The sequence below is a fragment of the Tupaia chinensis genome, unplaced genomic scaffold (genome assembly GCF_000334495.1).
Source record: "Tupaia chinensis unplaced genomic scaffold, TupChi_1.0 Scaffold000578_2, whole genome shotgun sequence".
NCBI lineage: Eukaryota > Metazoa > Chordata > Mammalia > Scandentia > Tupaiidae > Tupaia > Tupaia belangeri.
This window is the reverse complement of record NW_006160094.1, coordinates 7,092,666-7,101,404: the sequence shown is the minus strand read 5'-3', so window position 1 is coordinate 7,101,404 and position 8,739 is coordinate 7,092,666. Positions and strand designations below refer to the sequence as shown.

The 8,739-nt window shown below is 51.1% G+C and overlaps 1 pseudogene; it reads right to left on the bottom strand.

Moving 5' to 3' along the window:
• Nucleotides 1-7,477: 7,477 nt before the first annotated feature.
• LOC102476543 (centrin-3 pseudogene) lies at nucleotides 7,478-8,017 on the bottom strand (annotated as a pseudogene).
• Between the last annotated feature and the right edge of the window lie 722 nt (nucleotides 8,018-8,739).

The window sequence follows — 8,739 nt, the reverse complement described above, 5'->3', positions numbered from 1 at the left end:
TCATGCCGCAATCCCTTCTCCTCCATTCTCCTCTCAGGATCCTGGGCACGCATGCACACGGCGTGAGTTTTAAGCCACCGGGTCCGGGACTCGAACCATGGCCGACTACGTGGGAATCCAGCAACATAGCCATTACGCTAACTGCTGGTTCCCCTGTCCATTCTTCTCTTGGTATTTTTGGGCACTCAAGCCACTGGTGTGTTCCTCAAGCCACCAGGTCTGGTACTTGAACCACGCAGTGAGCCACATGGAGCCCAGCCACCTCAGCCACCATGGCACCCTGGCCCCAAAAGGCCTTTAAGATATCCCCGACATTGCCACTGTGCATGGAGGTGCCCCGGCCACTGCGGGGGCAGGGTACAGCCCTGAGGACTCCCGTGCGTAGAAATGAGGAGGGCGCAGAGTGGCCCACTCCTCAGGAGGAGCCTGGGCGGGAGCTGCAGCCATCCCCAGGTGCAGGGAGGCCAGGGCGCCTTTCCGAGTGGCCATGGGGCCGGAGGCGAGGTGGAGAGAGCCCAGCTGTGCTCACTGGCCAGTCCGTGCCTCACAGGGGCCCCCACAATGCAGAGCAGTGGGCAGGGTTCATCAGGCTGCTCTAGCCCTGCTCCCATGTCTCCGTCTTCTCTGTCTCTGCTATCTCTCCCTGGCCACGTCCTGCCACCTGGTGCCTGTGTGGTCAGGGAGTAGCCACAGGCTCCCGGGCTCCCAGACAAACAAGGCATGCTCCCCAAGGGCCGAGGGCCTGGCCAGGAGGGCATGGGGCCAGGCCTGTGCTCTGCTGACTGGGCCCCATCAGGCATGGCTGCAAAGGCATGCCCACCCCAGCAGGTGACAGCGCGAGAGCCGGGGTGAGTGTGTGGGACCAGGCTCAGCGCTGTCCTGCCACGTGCACACTTGAAACGCACCCCGGCTGTCGGCAAGCTCTTGGGGCTTTCCCTGCTTGAACAGGGGGCTGTTCAGGACGAAAGCTGAGCCCGGGGCACACTGCCTGAGTCCTGTGGCCGAGCGGAGCAAGATAGAGCCTCCTCACTCTGAACTCCAGCAGGGCAGTCCCCACTGCACCGAGAGCTGGTGGCCTATGGCCTGGTGGTGTCCCGTGTGCGTCTGACTCGTCTGTAGGAACTGCACGTGCCTTCAGGACTGGGATCAAGCACGCCTGAGACTTCTCTAGCCTCCAACTTCATTCAGTAAATACTTTTGGGTTAGATCAGAGGGCATCTGCTCTGCAGTGGGGCTGTCCCTCAGGTTCCCCCCAACAATGCTGGCACAGAGAAGCGCTCCATAAATGGGTGCGTGAGAAACAAATTAAAAAAGGACCAGCAGGGGACTAGCAGCGTAATGGCTATGTCGCCAGACTCCCATGTAGTCGAACGTGGTTCATGTCCCGGACCCGGTGGCTTAAAATACGCCAGGCGCGTGTGCGTGCATGCCCAAGATCCCGAGAGGAGAATGGAGGAGAAGGGATTGCAGCGTGGTCATCCCCCCGGGGGTTATTTCTCACTTTCTGTCTCTGTGTCTCTCTCTGTCTTTCTGGCAAGCACACGTGCCCTATAGCAAAAGCCTCCCTCACCCCAAAAAATGGGTGCATGAGGAGTGGTCTTTTTCTACCAAGAAAGGACAAAGCAGACCTTTCTGAAATTTAAAAAAATAACAATTATTTATTTTAATTTTATTTATTTATCATTTATTTACTTATTTTTAACATGACCAGAGAGAGAGAGAGAGAGAGGAAAAGTGAGAAAGCAAGCTTCCAGGTCCAGGACTTGAACCATGGTCAGCCATGTGGGAGTCCAGCACCTTAACCACCACACCACCTGCTGGCCCCAACCTTTCTGAAATTTTGCAGGGGACACTTGAATCTGAATTTGGTCTGCTGCTTCTAACGAATCTGTGCCTTTTCTCCTGAAGTCACTTCCTTTGACTAGTGAAGTGGGCTGGCCTGGTGTTTCTTACTCAGACAGTGTAAAGGGTTGAGATTTGTCCCTCCCCTCCCCCCAGAATTCTTATGTTGAACCTCTAACCCCCAGCACCTCAAAATGAGACTGTACATGGGGGTCTTCAACGAGCTCGTGGGTAATATGTGTAATAGAAAAACTATGCATAAATTTCACTTATTTTTGTACCAAAATAAACCCATACTTAAATTTCAGGTTTCCATAAACTTTTTTGTGTGCAATTTTTGTTATAGGGTGCATGTGCTCTCAGGAGAGACAGAGAGAGGGAAAGTGAGAAATCACCCCATGGGGGGAAGGCCACACCACAGTCTCTTCTATTCCATTCCCCTCTTAGGATTTTCATGCATGTAAACACACCTTGTGTGAATTTCAAGTCTCCAGGTCTGGGACTCGAACTGAAGTTGGCCATGTGGGAGTCCAGTGCCTTAACCACTATGCCACCTGCTGGCCCCTTGCATAGACTTATTTTTAAGAGTTTTCCCTTTATTATTGCCTTAGAGCACAGCACTCACTGGAGAAGGAGAGAGCCAGGCATAGTGAGAGGGAAAGTGAGAAATCACCCCCAGGGAGGATGGCCACACCACAATCCCTTCTCCTCCATTCTCTTCCCGGGATCTTGGGCACACACGCACATGTGTCCAGCATGATTTTGAAGCCACCAGGTCTGGCACTCAAACCACGGTCAGCCATGTGGGAGTCCAGCGACACAAACGCTACACCGTCTTTTTAAAGTCCTTTTGTATTTGGAGACAGGTGATTCTGTCAAAATGCGGCCTTTGGAATGGGCAGTGATCGACCTGGCCGCCTCATAGGACAGGAAGTCACACGACGACGCTGGGAAGCACGGAGCAGGGAAGCCTTCTGCAGGCCGGGGAGAGCATCTGATCCCAGCAGCCCAGAACCTGAGAAAACAAGCGTGCTTTGTTTTAGCCACTCTGGGTCTGCGGGGTTTTGTGAGGGCTGCAGGAGGAGCTGGGGGGGGGGAGGCTGAGGCTCTGAAAGGGGCACCTCTATCCCCGGGAAGTGGCTAAGCTTTTAAGAAGTCCCCAAGCTCAGGAGCCGGAGCGGGGATTCCCAGGCCCAGGGCCTGACTATGTCTGGCAGTTCAGCTGTGTCTTGGGTTGACTCCATCTTCAACTCCCTTCAAATCAAAGAGGGTCTGATGGAGTAGCAGATGGCTTGGCGGTTAAGGCACTGGACTCCCACGTGGCTGACCACAGTGCAAGTCCCGGGCCTGGTGGCTTGCTTTCTCTCTCTCTGGTGTTTGCACATGCCCTATAGCAAATAAAAAAATAATAATAATGGGGCCAGCAGATGGCGTAGTCTTAAGGCACTGGACTTCCAAGTGGCTGAATGCGTTTCAAGTCCTAGACTCAGTGGCTTGAAACTCACTCCAGGCACATGTGTGTGCATATCCAAAATCCTGTGAGGAGACTGGAGGAGAAGGGATTGTGGTGTGGCCATTCCCCCTGGGGGGTGATTTCTCACTTTCTCTCTCTCTGTCTCTCTGGTGAAAACATACGCTTTATAGCAAAAATCTCTCAAAATAAGCAAATAAACATAATAATAATAATACATTAAATAAAAACTTTTAAGAGAGATTTTTGCTATAGGGGGGCCAGCAGATGGCGTAGTCTTAAGGCACTGGACTTCCAAGTGGCTGAATGCGTTTCAAGTCCTAGACTCAGTGGCTTGAAACTCACTCCAGGCACATGTGTGTGCATATCCAAAATCCTGTGAGGAGACTGGAGGAGAAGGGATTGTGGTGTGGCCATTCCCCCTGGGGGGTGATTTCTCACTTTCTCTCTCTCTGTCTCTCTGGTGAAAACATACGCTTTATAGCAAAAATCTCTCAAAATAAGCAAATAAACATAATAATAATAATACATTAAATAAAAACTTTTAAGAGAGATTTTTGCTATAGGGTGCATGCTTTTGCCAGGGAGAGAGAAAGAGAGACAGAGAGACAGAAAGTGAGAAATCACCCCCAGGGTGAATGGCCACACTGCAGTCCCTTCTCCTCTAGTCTCCTCTCAGGATTTTGGGTATGCACGCATGTGTGTTGGGTGTGAGTTTAAGCTGCTGGGTCCAGGACTTGAACCGCAGTCAATTACATGGGAGTCCAGTAACATAACCATTATGCCATCTGCTGGTCCCTAGATTATATTTTTAAAATGATTATTTTATTTAACTTTGTTTATTGTAATTTGACCAGAGAGAAAGAGAGAGAGAGAGAAAGTGAGAAATCACCCCCCAGGGGGAATGGCCACGCCGCAATCCCTTCTCCTCCATTCTCCTCTTGGGATCTTGGGCATGCATGCACACGCACCTGGTGTAAGTTTTAAGCCACCGGGTCCAGGGGAACGTGAATCACGGTCGACTACATGGGAGTCCAGCAACATAGCCATTACACTAACTGCTGGTCCCTAGATTATATTTTTAAAATGATTATTTTATTTAACTTTGTTTATTTTAATTTGACCAGAGAGAAAGAGAGAGAGAGAGAAAGTGAGAAAGCAAGCCACCAGGTCCAGGGCTCGAACCACAGTTGGCCATGTGGGAGTCCAGTATCTTAACCACCATGTCACCTGCAGGTTCCCCCTAAATTAATTTTTTTTTTTTTTAAAGAGCCCAGTCCTCATGGCTGACTGTGTGCTTCAAATCCTGGCCACAGTGACTTGAAAAGTATATTAGGGGACCATATGACCCTGTGGCTTGGAATCACAGTGGGCTTATGTGCATGTGTGCCCAAATCCCTGAGACGGAGACGTGGAGAGGTGATTGAGGCATGGCCATTGGGGGGGGGGCGATTTCTCACCTTACCTCTATCTCTTTCTGGTGAGCACACATCCTTTAGCAAAAACCTAAAAAATAAAGAATCCAAATTGGAGTGCACTGTGCTCCCCAAGGGCAGACCTCTCCCAGACTCTAACCCGCTGATCTCTCTCCTGTCGGTCAGACTCTGCTCCTCCTTTGGGTTGGCCAGTAGCCTAGTGGTTCAGGAAGCTGGACCCCCGTGGCTGTGGCTGGAAACCCAGCAGGGTGGAGAAGCAGAGAAGGGCTGTGCGTGGCCACGTCCCACCGTGGGGGTGCGCCCTCCCTCTCTGCCCTTCGTCTCTGCCTCTCTGGCAAGTGCATGTGCAGTTAAGAAAAAGAAGAGAAGAACAGAATGGAATGAAAGAAAAAGAACGCGTTCCCGCTCTCCCCTGGGATGGTGTTCTCCAGGTGCAGAGTGTCGTGCTTTGCCAGTCCCTGGCCACGGGGGACCTGAGCCAAGCACACGAATTCCTCTCGGGCTTTGGACACACTGGCTGATGCTTTCAGGCGCCTCGGGGCTGCGTGGGGACAACTCGTTCTCTGAGGGGCTCTCCGGGCAGACCTGCACTGTCCCAGAGCAGCTCTCTGAGGTCTGCGTGGCTGCCAGCAGTACGGAGTGTCCCCTTGGAGTGTCCCCCTTGGAGTGTCCCCAAGGCTGTCTGCCAGTGCGAGGCGCCCCAAGCTTCCTTCCTTACCCCAGGTCTGTGCCACTCAGCTGGGTGCACTATGGCGCGTCTTGCTGACCCAGGATGGCCAAGTCTGGGCCAGCAGTGGCCTGGTGGGTAGCGGGGCCAGATCCCCTGTGGCCGACTGTGCAGTTGCAGCTCCAGCTTCAGACCCCGCCGCGGGACCCGCAGGTGGCGCAGTGGGTAAGGAGCTGCCTTCGCGTGGCAGACCGTGCTTGGAGTTCTGGGTCAGCGGCTCGCTTTCTCACGTCCCCTCTCTCTGTCTCTGTGTGTGTGTGTGTCCTCTGTAGCAAATTTTAAAAATAATGATAAATTAAATAATTCTAAAGGAAGAAAAAGAGAAAAAACACACGGTGTGTGTGCACGTATGCCCAAAACCTTGAAGAGGGAGCGATGGAGAAAGTATCACCGTGTGACCCGGGGGTGCTTCCTCTCTGACAAGCAAACGCTCCAAAGTTTCTGTGGTGGCCTCCAGCCCTGGGGACCTAGCAGGGCCCTGTAATACAGCAGGCACGTCTAGGAGCTGTCAGCCTTCTGAAACGCCTTCCCCTCTCCCTGTTCCAGCCCTGTTCCTCATCCCCCTCATCCCGGGAAGATGGTGCTGTTGTCCCATGGAGTTGTGGGGTGGGACACACACACACACACACAGGCAGTTGGGGCGGGTGGGGGTGTTGACACACTTTCCCTCCCTCTGGGGGGTGCATACACTCTGTATAACCAAGTTAAAAATGAAAAAGCGAACAAAAACCCAGCCTTAATTACGGGTACAACGCTCCCTGTGCTCCACCTAACACCACATATTCCCAGGGAGCCGAGGTTAGGGCATGCACATCTCTTTTTTTAAAAGAATAATTTATTTTAATTTTATTTATTCATTCATTTATTTTAATTTGACCAGAGAGAGATACAGAGAGAGGTAGAGAGAGAGAGAAAGAAAGTGAGAAAGCAAGCCACAGGTCCGGTACTCGGACCATGGTTGCCCATGTGGGAGTGTCCAGTGCTTTAACCACCACGCCAACTGCTGGTCCCCAAGGCACGCGCATCTTTAGGGAGCCATCCTACCCGCATGAATAAGTGACATGATTGAAACATCCAATTAACATTCAAATCTTGTGGGAAAAGTCTTACTCCAGCTCTCCACCCTTCCCACCTGATTCTTCACCCATCCTAACAGCTGGCCTGCCACATTTTTTTTTTTTTTTTTTTTTTTTTAGGGTGTGTGCACTTCCTGGAAGAGGGATAGAGAGGGAAAATGAGAAAGTAGCCCCCCCCACACACACACACACACACTGGGATGGTCAGCCACAAGTAATGGCTTCTCCGCCATTCTCTTCTTCGGGTTTTGGGCCCATGCACACGGTGTGAGTTTCCAACTGCTGTTAGGACCATGTGGGAGCCCAGGGCCTTAACAGCGCCATCTGCTGCCCCGTGTAAACGGATTCTTTCTTTCCTAAAGAATTATTCATTTTAGGGACCAGCAGTTAGCGTAATGGCTATGTCGCTGGACTCCCACGTAGTCGACCACAGTTTGCGTCCTGGACCCGGTGGCTTAAAAATCATGCCAGGCGCATGTGCGTGCATGCCCAAGATCCCGAGAGGAGGATGGAGGAGATGGGATTGCGGCCTGGCCATCCCCCCGGGGGGTGATTTCTCACTTTCTGTCTGTCTGTCTCTGTCTGTCTGTCTGGTGAGCGCATGTGCCCTATAGCAAAAACCTCTCCAAAAAAAAAAAAAAAAAAAAAAAGAATTATTCATTTTATTTATTTATTATTATTTTGATTTTTTAAAACTTTATATAAAAGCTATATTATAAATACAAATCTAAACTACTGGAGTAGTTAACAACACTGTTCACACAAAGAAACTTAACAGTAAAATACAAATAATAAGATGCTTATATTTGGTCCTTCTGGGGAAAAAAAAACTAAGTTGGTTTCTTTTTTTGCGGTTGCTCCAGACACAAAAATAGAATTGAAGATGGTAACTGGCAACGTCCCTGCTGTGTGTGCTTATAATTATTTACATGTCACCAGTCACAGCAGCGATGAACACTTCTTCATCTATTTCTCCATCACCATCTTTATCGAATTCTTCCACCATAGCTCGAAGTTCCTCATCACTCAGGTTTTCACCCCATTCTCTGGCAACACGTCGCGAAGTCCTCAAGCTTATTTTACCTGAATCGTCATCATCAAATAGTTTAAATGCCTTCAGTATTTCTTCGTGCGGATCTCGTTCCAGTATCCAGTCTGTCACAACTTCATTAAAATCTTCAAAGGTGATTTTCCTGCGGCTTCTCTGTCATAATCTTTAAGACTCTTCAGCACATTGGCTTTTTTTGACATCAAACCCCAAGGCTCTCACTGCCACCTTCGATTCAAGATAATCTATTGCTTCATCTTTGCCGTATCGAAGAGTTCAAAAGCATCTTTACTTTCTTGTTTCTGTTCTTCAGAAAGTTCTCTTCTTTTTTCCCTCTTTGTTTTGTCTACTACAAGTTCTCCTCTCAGAGCTAAACTCATTTTCTCTTTGGATAGAGCCGTTCCCTCTCAATGACTTTAACCCTCTACCTATTATTATTGTTTCTAATTTGAGGGGAGAGTGAGAAGGTGAGAAAGCAAGCTGCCAGGTCCAGGACGCGAACTATGGTCAGTCACGTAGGAGCCCAGCGCCTTAACCACGCCACCTGCTGGCCCCTCTGATTCTTACGTGGCTGCTTCTGCACACACCACTGGCATCTTGTCTGAAGCAAGACTGCCCACCCCACAGCCAGTAACTTTCTGCCCTTCGTAATTTGCTCTGCAGAGGGCTTCCTTGTGAGGTGGACACGACCGCCTCTCCTGAACAGCTGCCCGGTGGCTCCTCTGGTCATTTCCTCACCCCCTCTGGGGCCCCGGGGGAGCTGGCAGAGCACCCGTGCCTGCAACTGGTGGCTACTGGCTCAGCCAGGCTTGGAACTAAGCAGACTGACGGGGAGGCCACGCAGGGCGAGGTGCCAACGGTCTCAGGCCACCAGAAGGGGTTTCACTGGGTTCTCTTGGGCATCGTGGGCGGGTGGACATCCTGCTGGCATCACGCCATGTTCCCTGCTCACTTTCCTTCAGGCCCTTAAGCTTCCCACATCAGGACGTTTGCACACGCTGCTCCTGGGCCTGAGCTGCTGCTCCTCCTGAGAGAACTCCTGTCCACCCTCAGGCCATGTGGAGTGCCGCTTCCTGGGGGAGCTGCCTGCCCTCTGCTCTGAGTGGGGTGTCCCGCCTGTGCTGTTCTAACCTTCCCTG